This window comes from Mustela erminea, chromosome 14 (genome assembly GCF_009829155.1).
Source record: "Mustela erminea isolate mMusErm1 chromosome 14, mMusErm1.Pri, whole genome shotgun sequence".
Lineage (NCBI taxonomy): Eukaryota > Metazoa > Chordata > Mammalia > Carnivora > Mustelidae > Mustela > Mustela erminea.
Genome location: NC_045627.1, coordinates 56,100,688 through 56,113,330, shown reverse-complemented (window position 1 = coordinate 56,113,330; position 12,643 = coordinate 56,100,688).

Sequence of the window (12,643 nt, the reverse complement as noted above, 5' to 3'; positions counted from 1 at the left end):
TTGCACATGCGCTCTGTGACTTGGGCGGCTCTGATCATGGTTCTCGTTGGAACGGCCTGAAAAATTGACCAATCCTGGCTCTGGAATGGATTGTTTGCCCTGAATTACTTGTTTGACTTGCTTACTACCTTGACCCAAATCACTAAAGATTGGCCCATCTCCATTTCCGTGGGGCCTCAATTCCTGTGTGAGACAAATCTCAAGTCCAGTAAAAAGAACTTCCAGCAGTAAAGTGGAATCACGGCTGGAAGGAGGGGTACCTTCCTCGGAGGGGAGAATGCCCACATTTAATCTTGGAGAAAGCATCAAAATTTGAAGCTAACAAAAAATGATAGGTCAGCAAGGCGACATCCCTACAAAGGCTGCCTCCATTCACATTTTAAAGGAGAAAGTTTAAAAAGAGATCTGAACTTCAGGTCCAATTTCATGAATAGTTTCAGTATCCACAACCTGTATACTGGAACATTTAGAACATTTTCCCTCACCTTTAATAGGGTGAGAATAGTTTTTCGGATTCCACATATGAGTGAAATCCTATGGTATTTATCTTTCTTTATCTGACTGATTTCATTTAGCATAATACTCTCTAGGTCTTCCAGGCTGTCACAAATGGCCGAATGTCATTCTTCTCTATGGCTGAGTAATATTCCATTGTGCAGATGGTGACTACCCTTCCCTAGGGAGCACTGAGTGACATGCAGCAGTGTTGTATCCCTGAAACTGATAAAACATGGTATGTTAATTTTACTTCAATTAAAAATAAATCTATAGAGTCTGGTATTCTGTTTAAATATAGTTTATGACACTCATGCAAACTTTTTTTCTGATTAAAAGAGTAGTAAATGTTTGTTGTACAAAATTTGAAAAATGCAAAGTATAAAAACAAAACCAAAGTCATCCATGACTTTACTCCTCAAAGGGAATCATACTGAGGAACTGTAACCATAGATTTTCAAAAAAGAATTTGTAAAAGCCAATTTAGGGGCACCTGCATGGCTCATTAGGTTAAGCTTCTGTGTTTGGCTCGGGTCATGATCTCCGGGTCCTGGGATTGAGCCTCACTTCAGGCCCTCTGCTTGGTAGGGAGTCTTCTTCTTCCTCTTCCTATGTGCATATGTGCTCTCTCTCTCTCAAATATATAAATAATTTTTTTAAAGAAGCCATTTTTAAAAAATTTTTTATTAACATATAATGTATTATTATTCACAGATCTGTGAATTGCCAGGTCTATACACTTCACAGCACTCATCATAGGACATACCCTCCCCAATGTCCATACCCCAGCACCCTCTCCCTCCCCTCTCCCCCCAAAAACCCTCAATTTGTTTTGTGAGATTAAGAGTCTTTTATGGTTTGTCTCCCTCCAATCCCATCTTGTTTCATTTACTCTTTTCCTACCCCCCAGACCCCCCATATTGCATCTCCACTTCCTCATATCAGGGAGATCATATGAGAGTTGTCTTTCTCCGATTGACTTATTTCACTAGCATAACACCCTCTAGTTCCATCCATGTAGTTGCAAATGGCAAGATTTCATTTCTTTTGATGGCTGCATAGTATTCCATTGTATATATACACCGCACCTTCTTTATCCATTCATTTGTTGATGGACATCTAGGTTCTTTCCATAATTTGGCTATTGTGGACATTGCTGCTATAAACATTCAGGTGCACGTGCCCCTTTGGATCACTACATTTATATCTTTAGGGTAAATACCAGTAGTGTGATTGATGGGACATAGGGTAGCTCTATTTTCAATTTTTTGAGGAACCTCCACGCTGTTTTCCAGAGTGGTTGCACCAGCTTGCATTCCCACCAACAGTGTAGAAGGGTTCCCCTTTCTCCGCATCCTCACCAGCATCTGTCATTTCCTGACTTGTTAATTTTAGTCATTCTGACTAGTGTGAGGTGGTATCTCATTGTGATTTTGATTTGTATTTCCCTGATGCCGAGTGATGTGGAGCACTTTTTCATGTTGGCCATCTGGATGTCTTCTTTGCAGAAATGTCTGTTCATGTCCTCTGCCCATTTCTTGATTGGATTATTTATTCTTTGGGTGTTGAGTTGGCTAAGCTCTTTATAGATTTTGGATACTAGTCCTTTATCTGGTATGCCATTTGCAAATATCTTCTCCCATTCTGTCAGTTGTCTTTTGGTTTTGTTAACTGTTTCCTTTGTTGTACAAAAGCTTTTGATCTTGGTGAAGTCCCAATAGTTCATTTTTGCCCTTGTTTTCCTTGCCTTTGGCGATGTTCCTAGGAAGAAGTTGCTGCAGCTGAGGTCGAAGAGGTTGCTGCCTATGTTCTCAAGGATTTTGATGGATTCCTTTCTCACATAGAGGTCCTTCATCCATGTTGAGTCTATTTTCATGTGTGGTATAAGGAAATGGTCCAGTTTCATTTTTCTGCATGTGGCTGTCCAATTTTCCCAACACCATTTATTTATAGCATAGACATTTTCACAATAGTTGTTCTTCCAATCCAGGAGCATGGAAAATTTTTCCATTTCTTTGTGTCTTCCTCAATTTCTTTCATGAGCTCTTTATAATTTTCTGAGTATAGATTCTTGGCCTCTTTTGTTAGGTTTATTCCTAGGTATCTTATGGTTTTAGGTGTGATTGTAAATGGGATTGACTCCTTAATTCCTCTTTCTTCTGTCTTGTTGTTGGTGTAAAGAAATGCAACTGATTTCTGTGCATTGGTTTTATATCCTGACACTTTACTGAATTCCTGTACAAGTTCAAGCAGATTTGGAGTGGAGTCTTTTGGGTTTTCCACATATAGTATCATCATCTGCAAAGAGTGATAGTTTGACTTCTTTGCTGATTTGGATGCCTTTAATTTTTTTGTTGTTGTCTGATTGCTGAGGCTAGGACTTCTAGTACTATGTTGAATAGCATGATGATAATGGACATCCCTGCCATGTTCCTGACCTTAGCGGAAAAGCTTTCAGTTTTTCTCCATTGAGAATGATATTCGCTGTGGGTTTTTCATAGATGGCTTTGATGATATTGAGGTATGTGCCCTCTATCCCTACACATTGAAGAGTTTTGATCAGGAAGGGATGCTGTACTTTGTCAAATGCTTTTTCAGCATCTATTGAGAGTATTATTTATTTTATTAAAGTATTGTATCACATTGATTTGTGGATATTGAATGAACGTTGCAGCCCATGAAAAAATCCCACTTGGTCGTGGTGAATAATCCTTTTAATATACTGTTGGATCCTATTGGCTAGTATTTTGGTGAGAATTTTCACATCTGTGTTCATCAAGGATATTGGTCTGTAATTCTCTTTTTTGATTGAATCCTTGTCTGGTTTTGGGATCAGGGTGATGCTGGCCTCATAAAATGAGTTTGGAAGTTTGTCGGGGACTGCCTCCAGCCGGGAAAGTCCCCGCCATTACAAGAAGGTGATTGGCTCACTGCTAGCAAAGTACGCTGCAAGTATACAATGAACTTTCTGGTGAAGCCCGCCTAAAGGAGGACAGTTATTGGCTGTATCAAATTTAATCAGCATAGTAACAGGACTCTCATTGGCTCTCCCCATTGCTTGGCCCCTTATTGGTCACCCTGCTGTATATAAGTGAAGGAAGTTGATTAAATAAACGGGAAATGAAGCATTAACACCATACCAGGCTCATTGTCGTCCTTGCGGGCCGAGGGCGACAGAAGTTTTCCTTCCATTTCTATTTTTTGGAATAGTTTCAGGAGAATAATAACTAATTCTTCTTTAAATGTTTGGTAGAATTCCCCTGGGAAGCCATCTGGCCCTGGGCTTTTGTTTGTTTGGAGATTTTTGATGACTGCTTCAATTTCCTTACTGGTTATGGGTCTGTTCAGGTTTTCTATTTCTTCCTGGTTCATTGTGGTAGGTTATAGGTCTCTAAGAATGCATTCATTTCTTCCAGGTTGTCAAATTTGCTGGCATATAGTTGCTCATAATATGTTCTTATAATTGTTTGTATTTCTTTGGTGTTGGTTGTGATCTGTCCTCTTTCATTCATGATTTTATTTTATTTTTTTAAATATTTTACTTATTTATTTGATAGAGAGATCACAAGTAGGCAGAGAGGCAGGCAGAGAGAGGAGGAAGCAGGCTCCCTGCTGAGCAGAGAGCCCGATGCGGGGCTTGATCCCAGGACCCTGAGATCATGACCTGAGCTGAAGGCAGAGGCTTTAATCCACTGAGCCACTTAGGCGCCGCCATTCATGATTTTATTTATTTGGGTCCTTTCTCTTTTCTTTTTGATAAGTCTGGCCAGGGGTTTTAAAGAAGCCAATTTTAAAAGAAATCATGTTATGGCTTGATTTTCTGCTTCACTTCCACTGAAATAAGAACCGAGTAAGAACTGCCAGAAGTCCATAAGATTTGGGGGAAGGAGTGAATGAACAGTTAAAAACCTCAAACTTCAATTAATATATGAAAAATTCCTATTTATTTTTTCCTTCTGTTTTTCCTTCACTAGGAGGCCCAAATGTTTTCTGGCCGATCGTTAGCATTAACTGGACAGGTAGAAGATATAGGTGGCAAGCACCCAAAGTGTATACACTATCTCTTCCTGTGTCAGAAATGTCCTTTCTTTTTCAGAAGGCCATATTTTACTAGCTAATCATCTCAGGAGCTGCACAACCTGGAATAAAGACATCAGCCCCAACCTCCCCTCAAAAAAACAACAACAATAACAACAACAACAAAACAAAAGCAAACAAGATGTGGGTGGATTTTTTGTAGTCTTTGAGAAACAATTGTGAGAAACAGCTGCAAGGAAACATCAAGAAAAATGTTGTTCTTAAGAGTAGCTATCTTTCTGCACTGTGTTTCTAAGTGATGTTTTTAGGTAGTCTGTGGGGGCTGTAGACCATCAAATTTCTGAAGTTAAAATCCAAAATTTGGGTCACTGTGCTCTTTGAGGTGGAAGTGTTATAGTGTGTGTCTGAAGAGTTTTGTTGATTCTTAAGGAGGTCTTTGATAGAATATTTATGATCAGAGAGAAACTGATCATTTTCTACGGAGAAAAGGAAGTTAGTAAAACAGGAAATTGCTAAAAAAATATATATTTTCTTCTGCCTCTTTCCTTAATTTCTATCCCTTCCTGAAATCATCAGAGAGGTCTGCAGGGGCAAGGGGTGAATGACCCAGGGCAAGACCAGTTTGTGAGGAAGTGGATGAAGGGGGTGTCCATGGGCAGAAACATGGCCTTGGCCTGTAGAAGCTGAGTCTCTTGGCTTACAGATGAGGAAACCAGCACTAAGACATGGAGGGGGCCATCCAAAGACACACAATCGGGAAGGAGAACAGCCATTACTAACCATCCGGAGCTCCTGACTGACATAAGAGTAGTCTCAATATCCTTTGTGTCTGACAACCTCTGGGAAGCCAAGGACCAATAAATACATCTCTAGTAACTGTTTGTCTTCAAATTAATTGACTATCGTCATGTCGATATTGATGTTTTGTCCACACTGCTTTATCTGTGCACACTGTTGTCAAGGCATGTGGAATAGTATCCTCTTTGACCTGTATAAGACCATTTTAAATGGAGAAAAATGTCAAGCTGAAATCCAGAACGTGGAAATGTAGCAAAAAAATCTTGAAGGGAGGCTGGGATGGGATGTGAGTGCATGAGACGGCTAGATCATGGGCTCAACTATTGTGTTGGTATTTTTTAAGTCTTTCAAAATTAAATCAGTATTAGGGAAACTTAATTAAGCTCTTTCCCCTTCTCTGACCTGAAACCAGGTGGCTGCTTTCAGATTACAGCTACAGACAGAAACCGTTCCATCAAAGGGAGAGCTGTTTCCCAAGAGTTACCAGTCTTGTCAAAGGAATAATTAACACTTCGTCATAAACTGAAAAGGAACTCTTTCACTCCACCTCCCTTCCTCCCCAAATTAGTGTATTTGTGAGAATGGTTAGCCCAGGGGGAAAAAAGTCTGCCAGTAGTCTAAGAAATACAAATATTTCTATGAGCTTTGTTACTCAAATGAAGAACAAGAGGGATTTTGTGTCTTAAAACAATAGATGGCCCAGAAATAGTCCTAAATACCACACTTCTCTCTGCCTTAGGGACACAATGCAAGGTTCCTGCTAAACCATTGTTTCTTATAGCCCAGCCTCTTTCCAAAATGCAACACAGGGAGTTGTGCTGAGTCGCATTCATCACTCACCTGACTCAGGCATGCACATTCTCCTGAAACAAGGACCTTCCAGCATGTCAGTGAGGAAATAACTGTTTTGCTTCATCCCATGGTTCATAAAATTGCATGGAAGAGCTCTTCCCTCTGCAAGTGTATTTTTAGCCAGCGTTAAAGATAAATATTATCACTGTGGATTTGCTGCTGGGCTGATGCCTTCACATGTCCCTTCTTGGGCACTTCTCTTCTCTTCCCAACTGTCTCCTCTCCATCCTGGCCACTAGCCTGAGGCCCAGGGTCTTAGGAATCTTATTAAAGTGATAGCAAATAACTCCTAATCAAGGGCAGAAAGCTAATCCATGATCACTCTCAGAGAGCGCTCTGGAAACAAGCTCCTATAGACTTAAGTAAACCTTCCTCCCAGTATTTTTAACTATAAAATAAAAGTTTGGGGGCCCACTGGTTTCTGAAGCCTCCTCTAAAATCTAAAATATTACAGCTCCAAGGGGTACAATATGCCCCCTTATTCATAAATCAAGCTTTCTGCAACACACTAGGAGACAAAAACATCGGGAGAAATCAACTCCAAGTACAAAAAAAAAAATTTTTTTTTTCACAGTGTCTATTTTTAAATCTGGGTATTTTAATCTTTTTCCCTCCGTTACCATAAAATCCTTAAACATGAAACTGATAGTTCTTTAATCATTCTCTATATGCCACACATACTACTTAGTTTATTTGATTTTTCCAGTTCTGTGGAGGAGGCATTTCTACAAATGGAGAAATTGATGCTCAGAGAAGTGTTTTAACCAACGTCATTCAGTGATGCTTAATGAAGATTTTATCTACTATGTACTGGCAGAGCTAGATTCAGAACCAGTGAAGTGTACTGAAATAGTAAAAATAATTTTTTTTAATTATAAAAGAAATCCATGGTCATTGCAGAACTTTGGAGAAAATACTGAAGAGAAGAAAATAAAATTAAAATTACCCTAACAATCCTGAGAAAACTACTTCTAACATTTAGATGTATTTCCTTCCAGATATAAGCATATACACAGGTGGGTTATTTTGAGTATATATATTATATGTAAAATTACATATATATTATATATACATAGATACATATACGTGTGTGTGTGTGTGTGTGTGTGTGTGTGTGTGTGTGTGTTTCTCTCAGTCCATAATCTTTCCCCTCCAGGCTGTACTTCCTGAGCTGCTTTGTTTTTTAGTATCACACCAAAAAGAGCAAACTGAAAGGAAAATAGTGGAAAACATAATTAAAGATGGGCAAATTTGTAGAAAAATGCCTGGCATCAGTCAACATGAAATTAAAGAAGGATAAAGACAAAGGATAAAAGGCAGAAACAATCTGATCGCCACACAGAAAAATTTCTGCATTGCATTGTTACCCTCATTGGTATGATGAGCATCAAGAAAAGGCTTGACCAAATTATGTTCCTTTCCAAAGAGTAGAAAAATGCATAATTTTGAGAAATTTCTCAAAGAACTAAGAGTTGGAGGGAAAAATCCTCACTTGACAGTGCCTACTTCAGGTGAACCGGAAGAGTCTCCCCCCAACCCCTGCCGCCATTTTCCCACAAAAGTGACAATTTTCCCGATAATCTTGTCTAGGGTCTTTATTTTGGAGAAGGGCTCTATTATCTCTTGTCACCTTAAATCCCACATCCTTTGTCTGCAATTCATACTAGGTTGGGGTTTAGGGGGTAAATTACAGAAAGCAGTTTAGGAGAATACAACTTCCATGACTGAAGGAAGAAGTGAGAGTGGGGACTTAAGCTTTCACCAGTCTCTGGACATTTCAAGTTGATGCAGGCAGTCACCTAAACCATTACTTTCTAATTCATGGCCGGAAAGAACAAAATCTTCTACCATTATGGGCATCCTGTAAACTGGAGGAAATTTACATACTATAGGCTGGGTCTTTCCGTAGCAAATCTATGCCGTCTCAGCTTGGAGAATCAAGCCATTTGCCTTTGTAAATGATTGAGGCAAACTAACTGCAGCTCTGGAACTTTCTATGGCCAGTCAACAAATCCTTGACATCAGAAGCTTATCTTCTGACCTGGAAGCCCTTTATTCAGGCCTTATCTATTAGCTTTCCAGGAGCCCCAGGGCCCTAAGGGAAAGGTACAAATCCATAGCTGAGCTCACAAATGCCTTAGAGATACACACCTCATTTCTCGTGAGAAGCTCCTAAAATTTGGTCATAATTTGAGAATTCTACAAAATCATACAGGAGGTTTGTAAAAGGGAGATCACTTAGCAGTACTGTTAATGTTGCTAAAAAGATTTTTTTTTTCCCATAAGAACAACCAAGTCTTATGCAGTACAAGTCATCACTCCTTTTCATTTATTCTTTAAAAATAAATTCAAATTTGTATATGCTGGGTTTGTCTGGCGGACACTTGACTTCCTTATCGGTCATATTTTAGCCAGCTTCTAGGAGGTATTTGTGTTCCAGTAAATCTTCCTAAAAACTCTTTGCTTTTCAAAATGCACACAGCCCCACTGTACCATCTGTAGCCCAGAAAGGCTAGCTGTAGGAGCATCTGGGTCACAAGCTGTATCCAGAAAAGAGCTTCCTACTGCTCCGAGTGTTTCCGCTCTGAAACTCACACTGTAAAAATTACCCATAGCCTTCAAGGAGTAGCACATTTAAATCACAGTCTATAAATGTTAGAGATGAAAGAGACTTTAGAAATGAGGAAGTCCAAATCCTGAAATTGGAAACAGAGCTCCAGAAAGAGAAAGATAAAGTGCCCCTTTTTACATGGGGAGATATCGGCAAAGTCACAGGGAAACCTAGGTCTTCTGTTACCAAAAGGTGTGCTCTTTCCAGTAAAAGTGCTGCTTCGTCCACAACACTTAAGTGTCTGCATTCCAGATCTGTTCCTGTCTACATCTGTAATGAATAGGACTAGAAAAACGGTGGCAGAGTCAAACATCAACTCATGGTTTTTCCTTTGAGTGTTTTGTAGAGTCATCTGAAATAGAACAAAAGGACTTTTTTAAACTTCTTCCTGTTCATGAAATTGAGAATTCATTCTTGAAAATGATATTCACATTCTATGTACTCTGCAAGAGCTGAGCTCCTCAGATGGGGGCTGGCTGAACTCTTGCAACTGAGAACATTCTCCAACTAAATGACTTTCATCTGCTTTGTACTTCTGAGCTCTAGCCTGGGTTAAGAACATGACCCCCAAACATGAGTTTTGTTTCCTTTTGCCAACTTCCTTGGACTGCTATTAGTCTTGAGCTCTTTAAATTAATTTTTTATGTCAAAGTAGTTTTGACCACAGGGGGAGCATAAACTTGAACCCCATTCCATATGGGGACAAGCTTATGGTTACAAGAAAAATATTTCTATCAAAACCCATGCTGACATAAAAAAGGTTTATGTTATCCTCCTTTGCAAAGCCATAGATTTTTTTTTTTCTAATTCTTTTTTCCACTAGTTTAGTCCTTCAGTGATCTCAGCTTTTCTCAGGAGTCTCAGTAACAATTCCCTTACTTTAGACAAGCCCAGTATTTTATCTTACAGCTTTGTGTGGCTGCTGAAACCCAAGACCCTTAATAGAGAGGTGGCAAATTCCAACCATTTGGAAGTCCACTGGGCCAGTATTAATTTAATACCCCGCCCTTCATTTTTCCTTTACTGTGTGGCCCCTAGGCATTTCCCTTCATTTGTGTAGGTTCACTAATGATTTTTTTTAAAGGTTTTTATTTCTTTATTTGACAGAGAGAGAGACAGCAAGTGAGGGAACACAATGTAAGAGGAGTAGGAGAGGGAGAAGCAGGCTTCCCGCTGAGCAGTGAGCCTGACTTGGGGCTCAATCCCAGGACCCTGGGATCATGACCCAAGCCGAAGGCAGACGCTTAACAACTGGGCCACCTAGGCACCCCTGTCACTAATGATTTTAAAAGATATTCATTATATTTACCATTTCTGAGTACTCTGCAGGCTTTTAAACTCTTTATTTTGAATTTTCTTATTACTAAACATTTAAAGAAAGAGTCTCTTTGCTCTTCATGAACTTCCATTTCAAAAGATCTCCACCTTATCGAATCAAAATGATGTTGTACATAGAATAAACTTCCATAGTCTAAATTATTACTGTGGCTTGTTGGATGACAGGATAGGTATGATGGTTTTGCATAGGAAGTGCCTTCCCTTGTTTCTGGTTTTGATCAGACCAAAAAGTGATCCTTTCTACTACAATCAGTTTAAACTTCATCTCCCAAGTATAGAGTGAAGCAGTTGCTTATCACAGAAGAGAAATTAGGGATGCAAAAATTTGGACAGCCAGCACAGTATTATTTTTGAGAGAAGCAAAACCTATAGAAATTAGCGCCTAAAGGCTCAAAACTAAGTGACTCCGCTTTGATCAAGTGCCTACATAAATTCAAGAATTCATCAGTAATGGTTCTGAAGCAGTAAGTGACACCCTTAGGCAGATTTCATGGAACAAAACAATGGCCTAGAGTCTGAAAGAAGGAAGGAGTCTGAATAAGAACATCTCCTTTGCCTTTCTGCTGAAGGACTGACACCAGTTCTTTCTTGGGGAAGAATTATAAATATGTTCTTTAAAATGTGTCATCTCTAAATGTATATTACAAATTTATTACGGACTAAGAGAAATACTTGAAACATGTTTAAATCTTTTTGCCATCTTCTTAAAAGCTTGAGGTTAAGAATCTACATTAGGTATTTTTCTGGAAGGAAAGATATCCTTGATTGTTGTTCTCGTACGAGGCAAATCAGGCAAGGAGCCACCCTTAACATTTGTCTAAGCAAAACTTAAATTTTCTTTTCAAAACACAGAGTACCGGGGCACCTGGGTGGCTCAGTGGGTTAAGCCACTGCCTTCGGCTCAGGTCATGATCTCAGGGTCCTGGGATCGAGTCCCGCATCGGGCTCTCCACTCAGCGGGGAGCCTGCTTCCCTCTCTCTCTGCCTACTTGTGATCTTTCTCTGTCAGATAAATAAATAAAATCTTAAAAAAAAAAAAAACACAGAGTACCACACATTACATAGGCAAGTGGGCCCCATTCTTTCATGAGTCCTGGAAAGGCAGCAGCTTAAGTACTTATTTTAAGTACTGAGTTGCTCATGCTACCATCAGACCAATTCATTTGTGAGGACATACTGGTAAATTCATCATAGAAAAGTCAGTCTGATTTATTTTTTTTAATTGAAAAATACATTATGTGAAATTTACCAGTTTCACCATTTTTAGGTGTACATTTCATACAGTTCATGAGCATTAAGTACATTCACATTGTTGTGCAACCCTCACCACCATCTATCTCCATAACTTTTTCATCTTCCTAAACTGAAACTCCATATTCATTAAACAATAGCTCCCCATTCCTCCCTCTGCCACCCCATTCCCTGGCAACCACCATTCTACTCTCTGAATTTAACTACTCTAGGTACCACAGAGAAGTGAAATCATGCAATATGTTCTTTATCACTGGCTCATTCCACTTTGTATAGGATCTTCAAGATTCATGTTGTAGCATGTGTGGAAATTTCCTTCTTTTTTAAAATTACGATAAAACACACAACAAATTTGCCATCTTAAAACTTTTTTCTGCATATAGTTTTTTTTTAATTTTATTTATTTATTTGACAGAGATTGCAAGTAAGCAGAGAGGCAGAGAGAGGAGGAAGCAGGCTCCCCGCTGAGCAGAGAGCCCGATGTGGGGCTCGATCCCAGAACCCTGGGATCATGACTCGAGTTGAAGGCAGAAGCTTTAACCCACTGAGCCACCCAGGCGCCCCCCACATATAGTTTTGTTAACCATATGCCTGTTGTTGTACCACACATCTCTAGAAATTTTTCATCTTGCTTAACTGAAACTCTATAGTCATTGATCAGTGATTCTCCATCCTCTTGCCCAATCTCTGGAAACCCCCGTTCTCTTTCCTATTTTCAAGAGTTTGATTATTTCACTTAACGTAATGTCCTCAAGGTTCATCCATGGATCATAAAATGAAATTTCCTTCCCTTTTTAAGGCTGAATAATGTTAGGCAATCTGTTTTGAGAATCAAAAAAAGATTAACCCATTTGAAGACAGAATTATGGCTACAGGACCTTTTTCTTACAGGCCCATGCTGAAAGATAACGTTTTTCCTCCTCTCTCTCTCTCTTTTTTTAATCTATTATCTATTGCTTTTTTTTCTTGACAAGTATGAATTTTTTCTGAAAAAGCGAACTGTAATAATAATGGTTAAATTTATCCTGGACTCTCTGTGTGGCAGGCAGTGTTCTAAATGCCTTATACACAGTGCCTGGGTTAACCCTGACCCTTGTCCCAGGTGAAGGGCATAACTATTATTGTTTCTGGTTTAAAAATGTGGGTATCAAGGTTCAGAGACTTTAAGTAAGTTTCCTGTGGTCAATGTCCCACAACTAATGCAGGACCTGAGATTCCCACCATTTACTGTGTGATGAATTAAACATTATAGTCAGCGAC